The sequence below is a fragment of the Lemur catta genome, chromosome 6, assembly GCF_020740605.2.
Source record: "Lemur catta isolate mLemCat1 chromosome 6, mLemCat1.pri, whole genome shotgun sequence".
Lineage (NCBI taxonomy): Eukaryota > Metazoa > Chordata > Mammalia > Primates > Lemuridae > Lemur > Lemur catta.
Window position 1 is genome coordinate 27,597,661 of NC_059133.1, and position 25,519 is coordinate 27,623,179.

The following is a 25,519-nucleotide window of genomic DNA, read 5'->3' on the forward strand; positions in this document are numbered from 1 at the left end:
GGAATGAGGAATTTGATTAGGTATTGAGAGTGGGGGAACATGAATAAACTGAGCTAGTGAGAATTGTGCCACAACTGGACTAGGCAGACCACAGAAAGGCCCAAGGACAAAGCCTAGAAAAAGAAAGGGCTGAGAGGAACCTGTCCAAAGTTTGGCTTAAGACAGAGTCTTTGTTAAAACTATATTGATGGTGCTGTGCTAAACTATTACAAGTCAAAGTCTTTGAACTTGTATAATTGTAAAAACAGGAATGTACAGTGTACCAGGAAGCTCTCTGATGTTGCTATGAGATCCAATTCTAAGTAGCTGACTTTTCTTCTTGAGTGGCTTCAGTAAGTCACTTTTCTGCTCTGGGCCAGTTTCCTCACTTGTAAAATAGGTACAATGTCTGTGTTAATAGACTCTGTGTAGCACGTAAGATGGTATATTGAAAATGTCTTGAAAAACTCTAATTTGCTGTGCAAATGAAAGGTGCTTTTATTATCAGGAATGCCTGTATTTTCCTTATATATCCCGTGAACTCAAAGCAGCCACTAGTCTGATGCTTTTTGGCCCTCAGACAGAAGCAGCCATTGCCTCCTATAACTCCCTCTGTATTTTGTTAGCACCTCTATTGCAGCCTATTCAACTTTGCACTGAAATTATTTACTTATGTAGCTTTTTATTCCACCACCCTTCCTTTAAGGCAGGCAGCTTATGTCCTTCTTCTTTGTTTTCCCAGTGCCTGTGGCACATATTTGGGTTTTAATAAGTATCTGCTGAAATATGAATAAACAGTTATTTCTTAGATCTAAGAATATCTACTAAGAGTTCTTTGTCTTGCTAGTTTTCCTGAAGCAGCATCCTCCAGCAACCAAAGAAACTCTCTTTTTCTGGCTTTCCAATTACCTTTTATGGTAGCAGACTAAAGCTACCCATCACACATTACATGGAGTTTATGTTCAAGAAGGGCATGTGAAACAAAAATCACATACAGCAAAATTGTCTTTGAAAATACCTTAAGTAGCCCTCTGTTTCTCTTTTGTAATCTTTATTTCATTAGGGCAATGAAAGCAAAAAAATATATAAGTGAAAGAGGATTTCCCATACAACTGCTCTGAGCATGAGAAATTTCTATAAATTAAATGTGTATATGATGAGTTCCATTGTATTGCTGGGTCCTGATTCCCACCTTCTGATTTCCTTCTTTCCCCACACCTGGGACCTAGCAACTCTTATTTATGGTCTTAACCTATATTAGTGTCTATCAAAGACAATGCATGGCAGGAAAATTCAATAGGTTAAAGTTCATAATTTGAGTAAATAGTAGAAAGTTGGTGCCCCAACATGTTTAGTATGATCCTGATTTTGGATCATAATTACTGTTAGTGAATTTCTATCTTCTTCCAAATATTCATTCCATTCTTTGCCTCGTGCCCCAACAAATCTCTGCGCTTTCCCTGATACATTTACCTCTGTCTGAAGAATCTGCCTAGTATCCAGCTCCTCTAGGATTTGGAGGTGGGCTTACAATTGTTTATTAGGTTCTATTCATATACATGGGACTTTTAGTTTCTTTTTCCTACTCCTATATCTACTTGCCTTCTTACTATATTTTCAAATAGCTTTTCCTGTCAATACTTCTTCCTATACTGTCAACATACCCATCAAATACTATTTCTTTTGTAAATGAGCGACTCTGCCCCTGAGCCCAATAGCTTGTTCAAGGTCCCCACAGCCCTGTCTTGCTATCGTGAATCCTATCATATCATCACATAATCATATCTAACTCAACTGGGGAAGCCCAGGTGAAAGACGGACTTCTTCAAGAGACCCGAATGTTATTGTCAACCATAACTAATACAGATTAAACAGAGTTAAACAAGTTAACATAAATATCATGCATTGAATATTAACAGATTTCTTCAGACATCAACTATCTGGTGGATTTTTTGCTTTATAAAGAAAATTAATCTCCAAAAATTAGTCTCCAAAGCATTAATTTTTTGAGTCATGAAGAGATAATTTAATTAGGTAGCTAGATCCAACATTGGATTTAACTCATAACCTTAATATATATTCAAAGAGTGAAAAAGTATGATCTATAAGAAGAAAGTGAGAAGGAATGAGATTCAGGCAATGATCACTATGAGATCTGCTAAAGAGAAGTGATTTATTTCAAAGTCTGACTCAAATATATAGGATCGCTTAGCATGATGTCCTCCAGGTTTATCCATGTTATTGCATATGGTAGGATTTCCTTCTTTTTTTAAGGCCCAATGATATTCCATTGTAACTACATACCACGTTTTCTTTATCCATTCATCCATCAATAGATATTTAAGTTTTTCCCATATCTTGGCTATTATGAATAATGCTGCAATAAACATGGGAGTGAAGGTATATCTTCAAGATCCTGATTTCAATTCTTTTGGATGTATACCCAGCAGTGAGATTGCTAGATCATATGCTAGTTTTATTTTTAGTTTTTTGAGAAACTTCCATACTATTTTCCAAGCTGGCTGCACCAAATTACATTCCTATCAATAGTGTACAAGGGTTCCAATTTCTCCTTGCCAACACTTGTTATCTTGTTTTGTTTTGTTTTGTTTTGTTTTGTTTTGTTAATAGTCATCCTAACAGGTGTGAGGTGATATCTCATTATGCTAAGTAAGAGAAAGTCACAGAAAGACAAATACTACATGCTTTCACTTAGATGAGGTATCTGAAAAATGTCACAGCCATAGAAACAAAAAGTAGAAGGTGGTTGCCAGGGGCCAATGGAGAGGGTAAAATGAGGACTGCTATTTAATGGGCATAAAGTTTCAGTTAGCGAGATGAATAAGTTCTAGAGATCTTTCATACAACATTGTGCCTCTACTTAACAATATTGTATTATGCACCTAATAATTTGCCAAAAGGATAGATGTCAAGTTAAATATTCTTACCATAATAAAACAAAACAAAAATAAACAAAAAAACATCAAAGATACAGGGTCAAATGTTTTTCAGTTTGGAAATAATGTATTTCTGCTTATAGAAGAATCCTACATTTAAACAAAATTATTCATCAGTTTAGTTTTCTATTTTTTCAGAGTATCCAGTAGTGTATGACATATATATGTACATATATATGCACACACACATACATATATCCTGTTTTATATCTTGAATTAGATTTAGAATGTGTTGGAAGTGAGGTATAAAATCAGATCCAGGAGTGAGATGATGGTGAAGATTAAACTTTCCTTATAGACACACCATGAAACTCTGAGAATTGGCTCATCTGTGCAGCCTAAGCCTTCAAACACCTTAGCTGAGATGTGATAAGAAATATGCCTTATTTCACACAGTAACATGATTTGAATTAATTCTTTCCTACTGCTATTTCTCCTGCAGGCAATTGCAATACCTCTGACCCAACTGCACAAACATAGGAAATTCATGGGCTCTTTATAGGCTTTTGGTTCTGTAAAGACACAGCAATAAAAATCAAAGTGAATTTCAGAAGTATCATGTGAAAAGCTGGCCACATGCTGAAAGGCACTTGCTTTTGGTGATTCAATACCCTCTCTTCTAAAGGAAAAAAAATCATCTGAGACTCTGAAAACATGATTAGATTTTCATTAAGCCTCATTACTACTAAGAGTCCTGTGCAATCCTCTACATTTAGTGCTTTGTAAAGGGAGTACATGGAGCAATATAAATACTTTGTCCCTTAATGCAGACCCTCATGACCAGCTGTACCTTGTGCCTCTTGTAATTTTGTCAGACAACTACATAAAAATTGATATAAGATAGGGTTCAACAACCATGTTTAATTAATCTATTAAGCAGGTTCAGAGAAGGTATAGGAAGAGGTATTAGGCAGTTTTTTTTCTGTGAATTTTATATAAACAAAGAAAATGAACATTGCTTAGAGAATTAAAAGATTGAACAATGTATTTGCTGGGGTCAATGGTTCAAATGGGGCTGGCTCAGAGGAGGAAAAAAAAACTATTTACAGCAAGATTTCTCCTGGAAGCCCTTTGCTACTTTGTACAAAGCATGACAATACTTTGCTAATCTGCTTTTCTGACTGTGATCTCAGCTTTTAAGTCATACTCTTAGAAAAAAAAATTCTCTCTACTGTTCTCAAGTTTGAGGAAGAAAAAAAACCCTGTTGCAGATTTACTGATGAAACTTGGCATTTTGAGATCAGAATAAGACTGTGTATTCTTCATGAAAGAGCAGTGTGAGAAAATGGCTTTACAAACTCATATTAAGAAACAATTATTAGCAATCTGAAGAAAACTGGGCTTTCATGATCACCAAAACAGGAAGACAATGGTATAAAAATAATTTAACAGCCAATCATGTTTACCAAAGACAATGACTCCTATTGTTACCCCCACTGGCCCCCTAGAATTAACAAAAAATATGTTTTTGCTGTGAATGCTGCTGACAAGGGGAAGAAATCTTTTTCAATGTGTCTAAGATTAGGTATTCCCTTTTGCTTTAATTTCTTGGGAATCGACTATCATTTTATTTCTGGTATCATTCTGCTGGTTTATAGCCTAGAAACACACAGGGGGATTTAATTCATGGAGGGCTAAACTAGCCTCATCTGAGCTCTCAACCTCACCATTCAAATTTCCTCTGCAATGGGGGAACTAAAAGGACGATTGTTTTATCTTCATTTACATAATTTCATGCCACAAATCTTCTTCATATTTCTTATATGATCTCATAAATTATATATGACTTCTAAATTGGTTTATAATTTCCCTTGCTCTTGCAAATAAAGCCATTTGCTGAAGTTTCTGAAAATGATGTCTGTCGGACTCATCGTAAAAGAATTTGAGGAGCTTGGGACATGGTGGGGACCAGTACTAGAGTTTTTCTTTTTTAATTTAATTTTATTTGTATAATTTTAAGGGTTTTAATGGCCTCTGGTTCCATCCATGTTGCTGCAAAAGACATAATTTCATTCTTTTTTATGCTTGAGTAGTATTCTGTGGTGTGTGTATATATACATATGTGTGTGTGTGTGTGTATATATATATATATATATATATATATATAAACATGCTTTTTTTATTTCAATAGATTTAGTGATACAAGTGGATTTTGGTTACATGACTGAATTATATAGTGGTGAAGTCTGGTCTTTTAGTGTATCCGTCACCCAAATAGTGTACCTTGCGTTCAGTAGAGAATTTTTGATTCCTCAGCCCCCTCCCAGCCTCCCCCATTCTGAGCCTCCAGTGTCCTTTATACCACTCTCTATGCCCCTGCTTAGCCATAGCTTAGCTCCCACCTATAAGTGAGAATACATGGTATTTGGTTTTCCATTCCTGAGTTATGTCATTTAGGATAATGGTCTCTAGTTCCATCCACATTGCTGCAAAAGACACTATTTTATTCTTTTTATGGCTGAGTAGTATTCCATGATACACAGAACTTCACTTCTGAGGTCAAAGAGACCTGAGTTTGTATGAAAGACACTGTGGACTGGGTATTTCAAAATTCACTTAAGCCCTTCCGTTGGAATTCTTGTACTGCAGAAGCTAGAAAGCTAAAAATTTTTCTGATTTCCTTGTAGCTAGAACTTCAAATGGGATTTAGCTTCTTACATTCAGATGCACTAGTGCAAGATTTGAATTGAATCTAGACTAACTTAATTGAGACAAAAGGTAGGGTATCCACTTTTCACAGGCAGATCATAGAATAGGTAGGAGTTCATAGGAACATTATTAATAGCTACCAGATTTGGCAGAGGAGCCTTCCTCAACTCAGCAATAGCAGTAAGACTCTAGAGCTGACAGTTGTACAGGTGGCTTCTTAATTCCACAAGCAAGACAACCTCATAGCAGAGTTACATCTCCCTTTGTGGTACAGTTCTGTAGCTTATAGAGTCTTCTTTATCATGGAACACAGGATTCAGAGTCTTTGTCTGCCCAGCGTACACCTAGAAAATCTGAACAGGAGTTGCAATATGACACCTGGGAGCTACAGCCCAGCCAAGGTAGCTTGTTATAACTGATGCAGAAACTAAGCTCAGAGAGGTTAGGGACCTGCCCCTGGTCACATTGTAAGAAACTGCCATGAGAGAAATTCACATTCAGAATGACTCAGGCTGACATTCAACCGGAAGGCACAAGTGCATCAATAGTAATTGTTAAATACTGAAATATTTCTCTAGGCGTTCATTAATAGCTGCAGCCATGAGTCCCCTGGATGTCCCTGGATTTTCCCTTAGGGCTCAATGGACTTTCTCATCATCTAGAAACTAATATGTAATGCTTATTACAACAGGAGGATGTCAGTGTTCTAACCACTGTCCTTTTTGATTGTATGGTGTATGCCATCTAATTGTTAAACATTTTTGTGTACCCTTGAGTCTGACTCTGCAGGCAAGTGCTTTCTACCAGACCAAGTTATGTCTTTGTTTAATAAATACCTTATTGAATTCAACAGATACTTAGATTTAAAACTGAGGTAACATAATTTTCATCTCTTTTTGGAACAGTAATACCATTACTGTTTGTGGAGAAGAGAGGCAATGCTAGAAATTCGGCAAACTTCTGTCGTCAGGGGGAGCTCATCCAAAGATATCAATTTATAAAATTTAATTTTTGACGGGGGGGGGAGGTAGCAGCCTTATAGAACTGGTGAAATGCTTAATTAACTGAAAAATGAATCTGAAAAGAGAAAAGGCATCAATCTTCAGCACTAAAAACAGATAGAGAGCATAGTCTTGAAAACATAAGATTTATAATTTTCACATTTATAATTTGCAACAGAAGTTGTCCTTCAATAAGAAGCCAAGAGAAAAGAAGCCAAAGGACCATTAGGCTACACAATACTATGCAACTGAGTTATTGTACAGGAAACACTAGGTATTATAATAACGTTTTTTCTTCCCGTTTATATCTCTTGGCATCTATGTTTGACAGCTGCATTTAGCAACAAACATACAGAATAACTATCTTCTCATTATTGCTTGTTATCACAAATTACTCCCAAATTCTCAAAACACAAAATCCTCAGACTTTCTAGACCCTTGATCAATAATGAGTGAGTCATTACACAAATACTTCTGGGATGATCAGCCTTTATCCGAGAAATGGAAGATAGATTTTCTGATCTTTCCTGGCATCTAATTCTGCTGTAAAATAAATGTGTCATAATTTATTTAAAGTTCAGGGAAAGGAGAAAGCCCAAGAGTTCCTGAAGTCTAGAGTACTTACTTTATGGAAAAATTGTAAATTGCCAGATAACTACAGCTACTGAATTTTCAAACAATAATACACATAATAGTATAATAGATGAGAGTTAAAGTTAGTGAAGCCACAAGATTCTCAAGACAAAATAAACATGTCCCTATCTGTAGGCCTCATAATTTTACTGGAAGAATTCTAAAAAGAGTCAAAAAATAAATGTTTTTAAAAATATTAAAATAGATGGAAAAGAATGCTTGATATTCAGGCAGGCATGGGACTATAAAAACACACACATCTACATCACTCTGCCCTAAAAGCCCACTAAAATAAAAATATAAGCAAATATAAGTAAAATGTTTTTTAAAGTGGCCTGCTGCCCACATAATCAAAAAGAATGTGAGAGGAGAAAACATAAGAGGAAAGATGATAATAAAGTTTAGAAGATAGAAATAGTAACTGACTTAGCAGAGTGACAAAATCTGAAACTAAGTACTTATATTTATCATTCACCAAATATTTACTAAGCATTTACTATGTGCCAGGCACTGTTCTAGAGAGAACAGTGAACAAAAGACACAAAAGCCGTGTCCTTATGGAGCTTAAATAGAAGAAGCCAATGAGAAGAAAGTTGATTTGTGCCATACAACCATAGAGAAGCTAAAAACAAATTGGAAACATAAGGTAGCTCTGAAAGTGTGAGTGAGAAAAGATGCTAAAAGTAAAAGAAGGTAAAAATCTGCTTAAGGGACAATCAGATTGGTATATCCCTTCTGCTACCCAGCACACCTGAGTGACTGTTTCTCCCTTATCCAAGAACAATGTAATTTACCCTCTGAAGAAATTCAACAAACCAGAACCCCACCATGCTGGCACACTGATCTCAGACTTCCAGCTTCTAGAACTGTTAGAAAATAGATGTCTATTGTTTAAGCCACCCAGTCTATGGTATTTTGTTATGGCAGCCCAAGCAGGCTAAGATATCCACCCTTCCCCTAGCTGTCTTCCTCTGATTAAACACACGGACTACAGAAGCTGTGCTTCTCTTGAGGAGCTGAGTGGCACTCCAAGACATTGGAAGTGTCAGGCAGCTCCCTATCAAATGGTTCTATACACATCAACATGTATACAACCTATATACTCAGATTTCAATCAATCTTAATGTCTTCTTCTTAAATGTGAATGAACAGTCAAGAACCACTGTACTTTCAGGGAAAGAGTCTCATAAATATATTTATAAAAACAAGAAGAAAAAGGTCTTTGATAAAATAGGATATATATATATATATATATATATGTCAAATCAATATCTTACCAGAAATAAAATGTTGTATCTTTTAAACAAGACACATACCTAAGATATACTCAAAGAATAAGAAGTGGAAATTAAAGATAGAACTGTATAAATACAAAATTCAGAGGAAGAGGTAAAGAGACAAAGTAAGAAATTGCTTGAAAAAAACTTCATAGGAGGCAGAACAAAATGGCAAAGAGAATTACAGAATCAGTTCAGTAGTTGTAACTTCCCTTTAGAAAGTGCAGAACAGATCAGTAGAAAAGGAGGAAATGAATAAAATAAGAGAAGAAAACTTTGCAGAACTGAAGAACATGAATTTCCAAATTGCAAAGGATCACCCAATGTCTACTACAATGAATTATAAAAGAAGCACAACCAATTACACCATTTCAGGGATATATTTCAGAGACAAAAGGCATGTCCTAAAAATTTCCAAAGATGAAAAAATGTCACATACAAGAGTCAGAAATCAGAATGGCATCAGATTCTTAAGAGCAACATTTGAAACTAGAAGATAGTATAGTAGTGTATTCAAAATCTGTGGGGAAAAAATATTTCTAAACTAATATCTATGTCCAGCTAAATATTCTTCAGTATGAAGATAATGGAGAATATATATTTTTAAACATACAAAAATCTCTAAAAAATTTACCTGTTATGCATCATCTCTCTGTAAGCCAGTTGAAGTTTACTTCCTCAAAATGCATGGACCATTTAGGATATGATCAGAAAATCAAAAATGCTCTGTGTGATATAGAACAGAGTATTCACCATAAATATTAGAACTCATAACATTTTAGGAACTGTTGAACCAATCTGTAAGGCATCTAGTGTTGATCCTGAAGTCACTATAAGTTAAACAGACTAGCAATTAGGTAGGAAAGCTGATGTGGAAAAGAAGAACAACAAAATGGAGCCAACGAGGATAAACTGGAAGCCATGAGGACATCCAGAGCCTATGAAGGCAAAGTGAAGCTACAAACAGAAACTGGAACCCACATCTGGAACCTGCCTCCAAACTCAATGCCTTGGGTGACCTGCAGGAAAAGCTGGCATGCTTGATGATTGGATCTACACTGGCCCTGGCCCAGAACTCAGAGTTGAAGGAGGGGTACAGGAGGGGCTAGGGAATCTGAGGCACCAGGCACTGTTCCATGCTACCTACATGAGCCAGCATCAGCAACAATGAGGAGGTTCCACAGTACCTGGTGTCTTGTACCAACTCCCCCAAAATAAGAAATATAGATCCTGTTTCACTTCCATCCTCCAAACCTTGAGCAAAATGTCTAATGTGGCCAGTGATAACCTAGAACCACATCAGGAGGGGCGTTCTGGGAAATGTAGCTCCAGTTTTGTCAAAGGTGACCCAATACAAAGCCATCACCGAGAAAGATTTGGAATGCAAGAAATAGAGTATCCAAGTAAGGGGTGAAGCAAGAGTACTCTGAAGATAATAATGAAGGTAAGTCCAAGGAAAAGTCTACTGAGTGCAATGCCTAGAAAGAAATCAATCCAGATTGGAGCAAGAGGACAGAGTGCTACAAGAAATACAGATTAAAAGTGATGTGAACTAATAGACTTACCTGAAGTGTTTGATTATAATTATAGGTGTTCCCCAGTTCTTGTTGGAGGGTGATTAAAACTATAGGAAAAAATGAATAGCTGTACAAAAAACAAAGTGTAATCGTAATATGCTATATTGCTCAGTTGATAATGATATTTACATCATCATAATCATCTCTATATTGAACAATGAGGTGATTCCACAAAACTGAAGAAGAAATACATGGAGAAAGGAGGAAAGGTAATATGTGAAAACTAAAACAACTTTATTCATAGTAAGAAGCGAAAACAGAATGTGAAGTTTTTAACCAATAGAATTTATCTTTAGAAAAGTTTTAGATTTACAGAAATATTGAACATATAGTACAGAAAGTTTTCAAGTATTCCCCCCCCACACACATACATACATATATTTTTCCCTACTAATACCATGCATTAGTACGGTAAATTTGTTACAATTAATTGATCAACAGTGACATACAATTATTAACTGGAGTCTATACTTTACATTAAGGTTTACAATTTGTGTTGTACAGTTCCATGGATGAGGGAAGGAGCTAAAATGCATAATGTCATGTGTTCACCATTAAACTATCATAAGAATAATTTCACTGCCCTAAAAATCCCATATTTCACTTATTTATTCTTTTTCCCATTCCCTAAACCCCTAGAAACCACTTATCTTTTTACTGTCTCTATATTTCTGTATTTTTCAGAATGTCACATAGTTGGAATAACACAGTATCATTTTCAGATTGGCTTCATTCACTTAGTAATATATATTTAACATTCTTCCATATCTTTTCATGGCTTGATAGGTCATTTCCTTTCATCATGAAATAGTATGTTATTGTATGCATGTGCCACAGTTTGTTCACCCATTCACCTGTTGAATGATGTCTTTACTGTTTCTAGTTATTGGTGATTATGAATAAACCTGCTATAAACATCTATGTGCAGGTCCTTTTATGGACATAAGTTTTCACCCATTTGCAAAAATATCCAAGAGAGTGATTGCTGTACATTATGGTAAGATTATGTTTAGCCTTGTAAAAAAACTTCCAAAGTGGCTGTACCATTTTTTCATTTCTACCCATAATAAATAAGAATGCCTGTTACTCTGAATCCTTCCCAGCATTTGGTATTGTCATAGTTTGGATTTTAATCATTCTGATAGATGTCTACTGGCATCTAGTTATTTAATTTTCAATTCCTTTATGACACATGATGTTGAACATCATTTTATATGTTTAGTTGCTATGTGTATATTTTCTTTGGGGAATTGTTTAAAATCCTATCCATTAGAGATAAGACTGATAAATTTGATTATATTAAAATTAAGAAATTCTATTTATAAAAAGTCACCATGGAGAAATTAAAATCATTTTATTGTGAGATACAGTATCTGTATCATACATAGCCAACAATGGATTACTATTCAAAGAATAAGTAATTCCTACAACTAAGCAGATTTAAAAAAAAAAAAAAAAACCCAGGGGAAAAAATGGCATAAAAACTGAGTAAGCATATCACAGAAAAAAATTAAGAGCCAATACATATATAAAAACATATTCATTCTTATAATCACACAAATATAAATTAATACCACAGTGAATTATCACTTCATACTTAATAATTTGGCCACAATTGGCTGGTTGAAATATAAATTGACATAAGTATATGGGAAACTATTTGGCCTTATCTTAGATAATCGAACAACTTAAAGTCCCCACAGATTACTAATTTTAGTCCAAAATGTGAACTTAGGAAAATTTTTACATGTATGCACCAGTAGGCATATACAAGGATGCTCACAGCAGCAGCATTTATAATAGAAAGAACCATGTAAATGGAAACAACATAAATATCCATCAACAAGAAAATGAATAAATCTTAATAGGGAAAATTATGCAATAATATATAGATGACACTTAGAAGCATAATGTTGAGTTAAAAAGTCAGTCACAAAAGAGGATATAAACATCATTATTCCATTTTTGTAATGCTCAAAAGCAAGCAAACCCAAAAATATGTATAGATTAGGGATGTTTATATATGATTCATAATGATGATAATGGTCAATAATTAAAATTTGCGTACTTCTCACCATTTATAAGGCCACTTTTTGCATGCTACAAGTGTATCAACCAATACAATTTTTACACGAGGAAGATAAAATTATTGCCAAAATAACAATTTGGCAACTGTGACAAAGAGAATCTAAATAACAGGGCCACTGCAGTTAGTCTGATTCAGACTGCATTCTTAACCATTACTACAAAGGTCTGGGGAAGGAGCAGACAGCAGATGCTCCCCTGTGCCTTGCCCTGTGACTGGGAGCTGAGCGCCCCTCCCTTCAGCGTGGAGGGATATGAGCAGAGGAGTTGCCTCGGGTGCTACATGCTCAAAATGGGAAGCTTGGGGTGACTTCCTGCGGACCTGGAGAGGGGAGAAATCCGCAGTTCTTGGGCTGCGGGAAATGACCCCCACGCATGCCACTTGGCATCCATGGCCCCCAAGCCAGTGGAATAGCCCACTGCCTGCACAACCCTGCCCTGGTGCCCCCCACTTAGGAACAGCCCACCGCCCCATTAAAAAGTGGGGAGAAGACATGAACAGAAGATTCACTAAAGAAGATAGACAAATGGCCAACAATCATGTGAAAAAATGCTCAATGTCACTAATCATCAGGGAAATGCAAATTAAAACCACAATGAAATATCACCTTACCCCTGTTAGAATGACTTTTATTAAAAAGTCCAAAGTACAGATTGAAAACTTGGAAATTTCTATTAATACCTAATTCGTAAAAGAAGAAAAATAAAGATCCATAACCATGAAAAAGAAAAAAAGAAATACATATTAAAACAATAATAATTTACCATTTATCACCTATCAGATTGTATAAGAAAATAAGAATATAATAATCTCTACTGGCTGGGTGCAGTGGCTCATGCCTGTAATCCGAGCACTCTGGGAGGCCAAGGCAGGAGGATGGCTTGAGGTCAGGAGTTTGAGACCAGCCTGAGCAAGAGCAAGACCCCATCTCTCCTAAAAATAGAAAAATTAGGTGGGCATGATGGCATGTGTCTGTAGTTCCAGCTACTCGGGAGGCTGAGGCAGGAAGATCGCTTGAGCCCAGGAGTTTGAGGTTGCTGTGAGCTAGGCTGACGCCATGGCACTCTATGCCAGGTGACAGAGTGAGACTCTGTCACCAAAAAAAAAAAAAAAAAAAAATCTCTACTGTAGAAACATACATTCTATATGAATATATAAATTAGCATAAAATTTTTGAAAGTAAATCAGGAAAAATATATCATAAGGCTTAAAAATACATAGAACCTATGATCTAACAATCAATTGTTTAGAATTCATGTAAGGAAAATATTCAATAAAGTTAAATGCTTCCACCTCATTTGCGATACCTAAAATGTGGAAAAGCCTGTGTGTGTCCAACAACAGATCTAACTAAATTATGCAGTGTCAGCCAGTGCCTTGATTAAAAATGACAATGAACGTGCCCATTTATGGGTATAGAAAGTTATTTAAGTGAGCAATATAGATTACAAAAGTGAGTGCAAAGTAAAATTTTTGTGATTATATAGACACAAAAATCCCAAAATAAATGTTAACAATAGATACTGCTGGCAATGGGATCATAGATAATTCACTTGCTTATCTGTATTTTTCAGTTTTTCTGCTATTGCTTGAGGAATCATTTTTAGGAGGATTTATTCAGTGCAGCCCTGATGAAGCTTGGGAGGTAAAAGGGTGAAGAGAAAGTGAATTTCCAATTAGTGGAGGCAGGAAAGGTGAGAATGCTAGTAACAAACTTTGCCTAATTCAGAATTTGTTTATAAGAAAGTCCTGATCCCAGAAACACTGTGAAGTGATAGGTCAAACCCAGAATAAGCCTTAATCACTCCAGAGCTGCTTCGTCCCTTTGCTTATTTTTCAGAGAGTAATATTAGCAGAGGAAAGAGCCTTGATTATTAAATGGTGATCCCACAGTGACTATTTGATAACAAACATTTAACTTTCCATGTCCTTATTGTTTAAGATTCTGAAGATGCCTGACATTTCTTGTCAAAAATCTACTCATCTATTATGCACCACTAGATCTGTGTGGTGTCCTACATTTGAACTCATCTTCTACAACACACAGAATCTGTTGACAAATGTCTCTCTCTTTTTTTTTTTTCCACAGCCTTCATGATACAATGACTCATTCCCTGGTGGGTGGTAGGTAACTCTGCCCTTGGTCACTAAGTGAATGATTTGGAAAGCCTTTGTGGCTGAACGTATTTGAGCTAAATGATGCAGTGGGAGAGATGGGGTCACGGAGAGAGCACAGCACTGCAGATTGTCAAATTGTGCATGGCAGGCGTCAGAAATGTGGTGCAGATGGAGAGGCTGTGAATACGTTTCAGGTACTGCAGCAATTAGAGCAAGCAGAAATCCACACAGGTTCCCCTTGGATATTGGAATATGGTGTCAGTGTTCTCAGAAATACAGATGGTGTTTCAATACACATAATAGTCTTAACTCTCGCCATCTGGACCCAAAAGAGACTTTTCTGCTCGGATTCCCTAATCGGTGACCATGTTTTACTGCATTAGGAGCAATTAGAAGTGACATTTCTTTATTCCTTTTTTTCCCCATTGGATAACCTTAGCATTCCTATTTCTTTTCTTTGAATTGCTCCCTTTAAACCCCGTCATTTATAGCCCTCTCTGCTCTGAGATGATTAGGACACCTGGTTCCAAGCAATTCTACTCTGCCCCTCATTAATCATATGTGAGCAAATTTGTAGATGAGTAGTTCAAACAGCACCCATTCTCCAAGGAAAGGTGACAAGCTCATAAATAATGTGGTTTTGTCAACAAGCAGAGGAAGAAACATATGACATGAACTTTATGTTGTCCCTGTTACATGGTTGGAGAGGGAGGGACCATTTACTGAGCTGTAGTGCAAAGCCGTCACTCAAGATACCATCCCATCAGAGTGGCAAGATAATTCCTTGAGATGTTAAATTGTGTCTTGCTTCCTTTTTCATTTTAGGAAAAAGCCAGGCCCCTTATGGACATCCTTGCTTCAAAGGATGTTTGTATTGCCAGGCTGATAGCAGGGGTTGCCTACAGACAATGTTATTGCCTACAAATGAATTTCTGGAAAAATTATTAGTAAGCAATTTAAAGAGCAACAGGAAATAAAATTGTTGTTGAATTGTGTCCCCTAAAAAAGATATGTTGAACTCCTAACCCCTGATACCTATGAATCTGACCTAATTTGGCAATAGGTTTTCTGCAGTAATCACGTTAAGATGAAGTCACACTGGATTAGGGAGAGCCTTAAGTTCAATGCTTGGTGTCTACGTGAAGATGCAGGGACACAGAGGCACCCAGGGAGAATGCCATGTGAAGGCGGAGGCAGAGATTGGGATGATATAGCTGCAAGTTGAGGGGCATCAATGATTGCCAACAATGAGCAAAAGCTGGGAGAGGGAAAAGGACAGATTCTCCCTCAGAGCCTCCAGAAGGAACCGATCTTGTCAACACCTTCTTTATGTACTTCTGGCCTCCAGAACTGTGAGAGAATAAACTTATGCTGTTTGAAGCTACCCAGTTTACAGTGATTTGTTATGGCAACCCTAGGAAACTAACATAAAAAAGGAAGTAACTTTGGAGTAAAAAGAGATTCTCCTGAAATTAAAATGAGGTCACATTGGAAACAGGAAAGAAAGTCAAGAGCGGAAACTATGGAAAGCTCCACCGCTTACTTAACTCTATGATAAAGAGCAACTTACGTAATGTTTCTAAGGTTCGCTTTCCTCCTCCACAAAAGAGAGTAGGTAATTCATCTGAGCTAAAACAGTGCTCAATGTAAAATAGCTCTTTTTGTCAATCAGTGTCATCATCATCATCATCATCATCAATAACACTTCCTGAAGTCATGAGGTGGGGGGTTGGCATTAAGACCAAGCTCCCAGCTGACTATGATCCTGACCAAGCTATGAGGTATCTGAAATAGTGGACACAGACTTACACCGGCTAAGTCATGGAGGCAGCTTGGAAAAACATAATGGTCCCAACCCAGCCAAAGAATATATCTCTATTAGGGAAGAGAATATTACTCAGGCAGGGTAGTTGCCTCCCAGTCAAAGAAGCTTTGGGAATGGAAACTGAAAAGATGTCTTAAGCACTGCAGTCTTCAACCCCTCGGCCTTGGACTGGTGCCAACCTGTGCCTGTTAGGAACCAGTTTGTACAATAAAAGGTGAGCAGTGGGCTAGCAAGTGAAGCTTCATCTGTATTTACAACCACTCCTCATCGATGGCATCACCGCATAACCTTCACCTCCTGTCAGATCAGCAGTGGCATTAGATTCTCATAGGAGCAGGAACCCTACTGTAAATTGCCCACACAAGGGATCTAGGTTGCATGCTCCTTATGAGAATCTAATGTCTGATGATCTGAGGTGGAGCTGAGGTGGTGATGCTAGCACTGGGGAGTGGCTGCAAATACATATTATCATTAGCAGAGAGGTTTGTATAACTATTTCATTATATATTATAATGTAATAATAATAGAAATAAAGTGCACAATAAATGTAGTGTACTTGAATCATCTGAAACCATCCATCCCATTCCGGTACATGGAAAAAAAATTATCTTCCATGAAGCCGGTCCCTGGTGCAAAAAAGGTTGAGGACCACCTTCTCATATTCTTCTCATGGTTGGCTTCATTTTTGCCTGCATAGAGTAGCAATGATGCTCAAAGACAAGAAGGAGAAATGAAGAAGAGAACTCATATTTTCAGATCTGTGTATTGTCCCAAAACACTTGTATCCTCAATTTGTACAATTGTCCTATTCTGACTCTGTACGGAGCCTCAATTGATTAGAGCATGGTTTGGGATTTGATTCTCTAAGTATCCCCCTAATCTTAACAGAGAAAAAGCAAATCCACAGTTCATGACTGGGCTATACACCTCTCAAGTCAGCCATGTCATAGACATGGGTCCCTGCAAAGGGTCCAAGGTCATACCACCATCTTTTTGAAATTATCCCATAAATCAATATATATTTTCACTGTCTTTGTAAGACATACTTTGATTTAATGCTCACCCCATACTATTAAGGGAGGTAAAGACATGATAATATGATTCCTTCTAGAGGCAATCATGGCTCCCTTCAAAAACTCAGTGAAGTCACACATTCATGTTGCTGTAGTAACTCTGACCCCTTCCTATGATATCTGTTTTCTTTTTCTTATGGTGACACATTGAAAGGATATACACAAGAGTAGAGGTTCTCAACTTCCCACAAAATCTATAAAACCCTGTTTTATAGCTGATGGCCAAATGAATATAGTGTATGGCAGGGGCAATCTAAATCACCTGCAATTATTAACTATTATTTTATCATTTCCTTGTGCCCAGTTACCAAAAAACATTTAAGACTATGTAGAAGTGCTTCAAATGTCTTACTGACATACTATGATGCATTGCACATGACAGTCTCCATCAGGATTTCCACTATGGAAATGATGTCTGAAAAATATATTTAATAATGGTGTGCTTGAAAAAAGTTAATCACTGGCTGTTCCTATGGCTCTTGGGTCTGGAGCCACTACCTTCCTAAGCACAGTCTGGCAATTTTACTTTATTCTTGGCCTCTGTATTTGCACAATAAGTTACAATGAGATTTTCTAGGATGATCTGAATTTGATTTTCTCATATAAATTTTATGTGCCAAGATCAATATACAATCATTCCACTGAGGGGAGAGGGGGGTCCAATTTTTTAGACTCCCACCTCCCCTCAATGGAAAATCATGGCTAATCTAATCTCTGGCTAGTAAGGTTGGCAGGATATGGCACAGAAAGGTCATTTGAATGTGGTCAGAGAAAAGAGGAATAGGAGAGACATTGGGTGTCCAAAGGTACTGCACGAATGCCAAAATATTACAGGTGGATAATCCATGGCCATGAAGGTCTTGTAGGGAACATGTAGACTGAGGGAGATATAACTGTTATTAAATCCTTGTATTCTACCTAGTACCACTTCTGCATCCTACCGTTGTGTCTGTTATGAGCAGAGTCTGTCATGTGGAGGGCAGCAACTCATTAAGAAGAACCAAGCTAGCTTAATAAATAAGACTTTGGAAGACATTCCATTCAATTATATAAAAGGGTTTTTCATCTCACCTAAAATTACCTTCTTGAACCTTTGCAGGTGCAAATGATATCAGATAGTACATTGAGCATTCATTATTGACACAGATGGTTTATTTTTAGCAAAATAGCTCCCAGAATACTTCATAGCACCTACACACAGAAAGAAATCTACATCTTAAAAAATACAGCAAAGCTGTCAGTTTGAACATGCAATTGTGTAATGAACTCTATTAAAAACTTATTTTGGGAAGCAGGGCTGTACACTGAGAACTTTCCCTGTTATTTTTCTATTAGACCATTTTAACAAGTCAATTCTCCTCCAAAGATGTCCATGTGGTTTAGAGCATTTAATATTTCTAGGCATTTACCTGATATGTGTATCCAATGGTTATGGGAAATTTGATGTTTAGAGCAACTTTCATGCGAGGAGGAGACTGTAACTCTTAGAAATATTTAGGATGTAATACATAATATCCTAACCTCAAGAAATATATAATCTAATCAGCAAAAAATGTAAACACAAATGGCAAATAACACAATAACACCACAAAGCAAAATCAATTATGTTTGCTTAAAGCCATTTTGATTTTTCATCTCTTAAGGCTTCTTATATCTACTTGACCTCTTTCAAACTGGGTGCAAATAAATGGGAAATGGAAGCCCAAGAGCAATGACTTTATGTATTTCTTTGCATTCTTTTCAGTACACCCTACACCAAACTCATCTTCATAAACAATGGTACTTAGAAAATATTATGTCCTCTCGATTGCAGTTGGACAACTTATACAAAAATACATTTCAAACATTTAAAATTGATCTCTTCCCTTCCACTGCCTTGGAACATTTTACAAAACTAAATTCTAAGAATGTATTTCCCACTCTTCTCTGAAATGAAAATCCAGCTCATGAAAGAGAACTCAACTTTGTGTGGTTCTTCTATTTTCACAAAACACACAATGAGTTTTATCATAGATACTTCTTACAGATCATCTTGACATTTCCAGACACTTTGTTCCTTATACATTCAGAAAAAGGTCAGATTTTCCTGGTTCTAGTCTTCAAATTTAGCACCTTAGAACTTCAGTTCATTTCCATTTCTTTCAAGATTTCTAGTTGAAGTGAAGTCAAGAGCTTTATGGTTAGGAAGAATGGTTTCCACTTAATTTTCACTCGATGTATTATTAGAATAAAGTCTAAGCTACTGTGACAAAAATTCTTCAAAATAGAGTAATTCAAATAAAAAGCAAGTTATTTCTCCATGTTGTAACAGTCCAAGGTAGTAAGAAGACTCTATTCCATAGAGTTATTCAGGGCCCCAGGATGATGCGGCTGATCTACCATCGCCAAGTGACTTCTAAGGTTGTTCTATTTATGGTCCTTTCTAGTGTGAAGCTCAATATGAATCTAGTCCTGTTGGTCCAAAGAATGAGATGTAATTTGTGTACATCATTTACATTCAATTTTTACTAATGAAAATCTATTCATGTGGCTATAGCTAACTGCTGAAGAGGCTGTTAAGTAGCCTTGCAGAAGAGCCATGTTCCTAGAAAGAAAGACAGAACAGATTGTTTGGAAATAACTGAGAGTTTGCACAAGCAGAGGTTATGAATTATATGGTTCACTTTTTAAATTTTTTTACAAGAATTACTAATAGTAGATCCAGGATTGTATTGTTAGCTTTTTCTCATTAATGGAGACAGAGGGTACCTCCATCACATCCTGATTGAATATTTAAAAAAAAAGAAATAAAGAAAACCACAACTGATAAGAAAGTAAACCATAAGTCCTGGTACTATTATTGTTCCTTTTCCATTCTGCATATCCTAAACCAAACAGAAATATTTCTAGTAGCAGACAATGTAACAAATGCTATAAAATTATTTGACTGGAGAGAGTGACAAATTTCTTGCTCAATGATCATATTTTCATCTTGTAAAGCTCAATAGTCTTGCTCTTATTATCTTCTGAGAACTCAGAGTTCTCGTAGTCCAATTCAAAGAGTTAAAGGAGATTTAGTGCCTATCTGGAGGACCTACAATATAAGTTAGACAGAAGTGAAAAACTTCTAAGTATGCAACTCAAGCAAACTGTTGCACTAAATTTAATAGCAGACAAATTTTTTGACTATTTAAGAAGAATAAGAGATGCTATTCTGGAGATAAGGAGAAAGGTATTTGGGCTGATGGCTAAATATTTTTGTTTTGTTTTGTAGCTAAATATATTTGAAGAGAAAAAATAACTATTGGAATGAATTTTGTTTGGCCTGGCTAGTTCTACCAAGAACAGTGCAAAATTTGACAGAAATATTCTGAGGCCATCTAGCTAGGGAGCCTTATTTACTCAGTCCTCAAGTTTTAATTTCTAATATCCATTACCTCATACTTACCCGCTGTCAACGGTGGCCCTGGACCTTTAAATGTAGCCAATACGTACACTCGTAACAGTAGTGAGCACTTAAAATCCAACAATTTCACACATCGTATGCATTCAATTAGGAACAACCTTCCGCTTAATTTCTAGACCCACTCCTCATGTGTGCATCTCTATTGCTTGGCATTCCTCTCTGGTGCTTTATTATCTGCCTCTGACCCTTGTTCTTGGTTTGCTTATTGTAGACTTTTTTGTCTGCTATGTGTCTTTATAAGGCCCAGGTCTCAAGCCATCAAATTTGTCAGACTATTCCTCACCTAACCATCTTTCTTCCACCCTTCCCTTCAGGAGAATTGCATCTGATGTCTCAAGTTCTGCACTGGCAGAATTGGGAGAAGTAGATTTGGGGTGGGTCTAGAAATCTGATAGTAATTAACGTTTAATAAACAGTTGTAGTGCACTCTCTGTGAGCAGAGTACATCATCAGACAATATAAAGACTACAAGGAAGTGCCATTCTTAAATGTTTAAGATGTATGTAGTCCAACTGCAGAGAAAACAGAACTATACAAAATACCTACAAAGCAAAACAAATATTCACCTGGTACTCACATAAGCAACAGAAATAAATTGTCTCTATAATTTAAACCAAAAACTCATTTCTGTAATTGTGAATAACCAAATCAGAAGTGTATTTTGGGACCCAAATGATTCATATGATGGTCTAAATGTCTTACTTTTGATACATGAATATATACAGCTTTGTAATAAAATTACGTTCTCTATTGAGATGCAATTTTCCATGGTCATCCTATTATACTCAGACAAAATATTGTTTCCTCTACCTCTTTGCTGGCACTAAGGACTATAAACAAATACAACATGAAATAAAATGCTAAAAGTACATTGCAGGGCAGCAAAGGCATTGCTCCCTTTTCAATATTTCTCTAACTCATTAGTTTAGATAATGAGGCAACACATTGAAGCATATACTGGATTCCCAGGAAGTTGGGCATTCTAAGAGCTGATTTTGCATGTAATCATGGAAGTAAATGCCACTGAATATGATAGGCAATGTGTTTCTCTGGGAAGTCACCTTATACTTGCAGAAAAACAAGGAACACACCTCTGGTAGTGACTCAGTATTTTTACTTAAAACACTAGTCTGAATTTCATGTGGGGAAAAAAAGGATTGTGTCTGATTCTTGTCTGTTCCCCAGAACACAGCATTGTATCTGGTAACTCATAAGTGCTCAGAAAGAGTATTTTAAGCTGACAGGACTCAGGGTAGTTGTGGTAGGCAGAATGCCCACCCACCCACCTGAGATATCTATCTAGGGTCTAACTCCTAGAACCTATAAATATGTTAGATTATATGGGAGAGGGTGACCTTCAAACAAGAAGGTTATCCTGGATTATCTGGATGGGCCCAGTGTAATTACAAAGATCCCTAAATGGGGAAGAGGGGTTGACAACTGAGAAATGGACATAAGCAATAGTCCCATATTATAGAATCCATAACTGAGTATCTTGTTCTTCACTTACAACCCAGCAAGCTTACCCTTTTCTAAACAAAACTACCTACATCATACTCCACCCCACCTCTCCAATATTCTCCCAGATGTATGTTCAGACCTTCAAGTTGTCTTAGTGTGCTCAGTTTGCCATAACAAAATACCATAGACTAGGTGGCTTAAACAAGATTTATTTGCTCACAGTTCTGGAGGCTGGAAGTCTGAGATCAGAATGCCAGCATGGTTGGGTTCTGGGAAGGCTCTCGTCCTGGCTTGTAAGTGGCTGCCTTCTTGCTATGTGTTCACATGGCGTTTCTTCAGTGTGAGAGATCTCCAGTATCTCTTCCTCTTCTTATAAAGCCATCAATCCTAACGAACCAGGACCTTACCCCTATGACCTCATTAAAATTTAATTATGTCCTAAAAGCCCTATCTCCAAATACAGTAACACTGAGGGCTATTGCTTCAATATGAAATTTGTGGGGATACAATTCAGTCCACAACACAGGTTCTCATTTAAATTCTTTCCACTCTTTCTGGCTATATATAAATATCTCCTCAGCTACAGGCTTCCTGTTGAGTCCTGCTCCTCCTTAAGCATGCAGGCCCTGAAAGATTGTATACTTGCCCACATAGAGAAATCAATCAGCTTTGCTATATTCCTCAGCTCAGAAAAGTGAACTAACTCAAATCTGTAGTAAGTAGCAACAACAGATCTTTGAATCACAATTCTCATTAAAAAAAGTAGAAACATCATCCTAGACTTAGCAATTGTAATAAAATATACCTCTCTCCACATTAAGAATCTCCTCTTAGATATGAAAGAATGGGCTTTTGAATGAAGAAATCTTGATCCTTTAACCTTTTTGAAATTAACTATAATAAATTTTGACTGCTAGAAAACTTAATCATGGAATATGAATTAATCTAATTTCCAATCCATTAGCTTTCTTCTTAGTAAAGTGTAGCCTTATTTTAAGGTAATCTCAGAGTGAACATTCCAAGGTCCTATTACACATATAATAAGAACCTGTAAAACGTTTAAACTCAGTCCCAACCCCTAAATGAGCTGGAAATGGTAGGTCTTAATGTTTGTTTTACTTTTGCCAAGGGGAAAGTAAAAATAACACACACAAAGGAGAGCAATTTCAGATGGTCTTGCCTGAAGCTTCACAACCAATTTATGAATTGAACAAATATTTCTTGAGCACTTATTTCAATAGAACTGAAATTACAAAAATTAGAAAAATGGAAAAACATCCATCCGTACTGAAAACAGTAAATAAATAATCAATGATATCATGAGCTCTCAGCCTAGTACAGAGATAGTATTGCAAACAGTTGCAGCAGACAGGTACACGATCAGAGCTAGGAACAAACTGTGACAGGTAGGGACAAGTATGAACATTCAGAAGAGGTAATAATTTGAGTATTTTTGTGAGGGGGAAATTTTTGCTCTTTCATATTTTCTCCTTTGCCCATGGGTAAGAAGAAAACTTTCTGCCCAAGCTTCTATTTTTCTCTACCCACGTCTTAGCCACTTTCTAAGGAAGAATTATTAGTCAAATTCCAAAATATTCACTGGGACCTGCTTTCTAGTGGGGCAGTTCCTGAATTGTAAAAGGCATAAGGCCATGCTCAAAGTCTACTCTTCCATTTCCTTCCTTTCACTTCTTACTCCTATGGGATAGGCATAGAAATGTAGCCACTCTCCTCCATGCAACTATTCTGATACTTCAGATATTCTAGATTACATAAAAGAAGTAGGAAGCCCCTCTTATGCTACTCCTAAATCACAGCTCACCAGAGATGGAAGACAATGAAACAAAATAGAAGGTGTTTTCCTAGCAAGTAAAATAATATTTCCCCATAGGGCTAGAATTCTTTGTTTATAAAGTTCCCTCACTTTTTAATAGGAAACTTCAGGAAGGAGGATGAGTGGGTGTTTGGATTCAGGGACCAAAACCACATTCCCAAAACTTCATCTTCAAAAACAGCTTGAACTGAGTCTTAAATGATAATTAGAATTTTCTAAGTGAGGGGTAGGAGGTGGGGGTGGGAGGTATCTAGAACAGGCAGCATAAGGAGTGCATTTGAGAGAAGAGCAAACAGCATCAGCAAAACTGCAATACAGCTGTAGCATAGATAGACTGTGTGAAGGGGAATAAAAGATGGTAAGGCTGGATAGGCCTGAGTCTAGGTCAAGAAAGCCTGGTTGTCATGCTAATAAGACTGGATTTTTTTCTGCAGTCTATCAAAAGCAGCTGAGGGAATTTAAGCAAGAAGAACAACATAATAAACCAGTATCTTCAAAAGGTGGCTTTAGGGGAGGGGATGGATGCATGCCTGCATGATGAGTGCGTTGCGCACCGTCTGGGGAATGGTCATGCTTGAAGGTGCTGACTCAGGGAGGTGGGGGGGAGGGGATGGAGGTATGACTACATGGTGTATGCCAGGCGCACTGTCTCGAGAGTGGACGCGCCTGGGGCTCTGACCCAGGGGGATGGGTGGGACACGGACAATGTATGTAACCTGAGGTTTTGTACCCCCATGAAGAGCTGAAATAAAAATAAAATAAAATAAAATAAAATAAAATAAATAAATACTCTTCTAAATGAAAAAAAACAGGTGGCTTTAGAAGTATTATGGATAATCAATAGGAGAAGGATGAGAGTAGCTAGGAGATAACTGTAACAACATAGGTAAAGGAGAACAGTAGCAAAAGAGGGAAGAATAAAATAAATATTTGAATGTCTCATGTGCAATCAATCCCACTGTTCTAGGCACTTCATACCCATTTACTTTTATTTGCCCCCAAATAACCTTGATAAAATGGAATTATTATCTCATTTTGCCATAGGAAGCTGGGAGATTGCATGGTACATAGCCCAGAGTCTCAGTAGCCATAAAACAAGAGAGCCAGGATTAGACTCATATCTGTCTCATTTCAATTCTTATTCTCTTTTCACAATGAACTGTTTTTGCTCCCAGATGGAATTAAGAAAACAATATAGACACAAGAAAAATTAGAAGGTCAACATAATGGGAAAATGAATTAGATGTGGTGGAGAGAGGAAGTTGAGGGGGGAGCCATTTGACATGTGGCTGAGACAATACAATGAAGGCAGGTTACCATGAACAGCCCAGTGTAAATGCCCCGTGTGACTGGAAGTTCACATGTGGAAAGCAGCGTGGCCTGTGCTAGGGGTAGAGATGTGGGTGGCACCGCTGCCCATCACATTGCCCAAGGAAAAGAAGACAGAATGAGAAGAGAATAAGAGTGAGGATGGTGGTACATCCATCAGACACCCATCCAGTTTGGTGATTTTTTGGTTTCTTGAAGGCAGAGAAGTTAATACAAAGATTCTTAAGTTAGTATTGGAGAACTGAAAATGACAACATGGAACACTGTGGTGATAT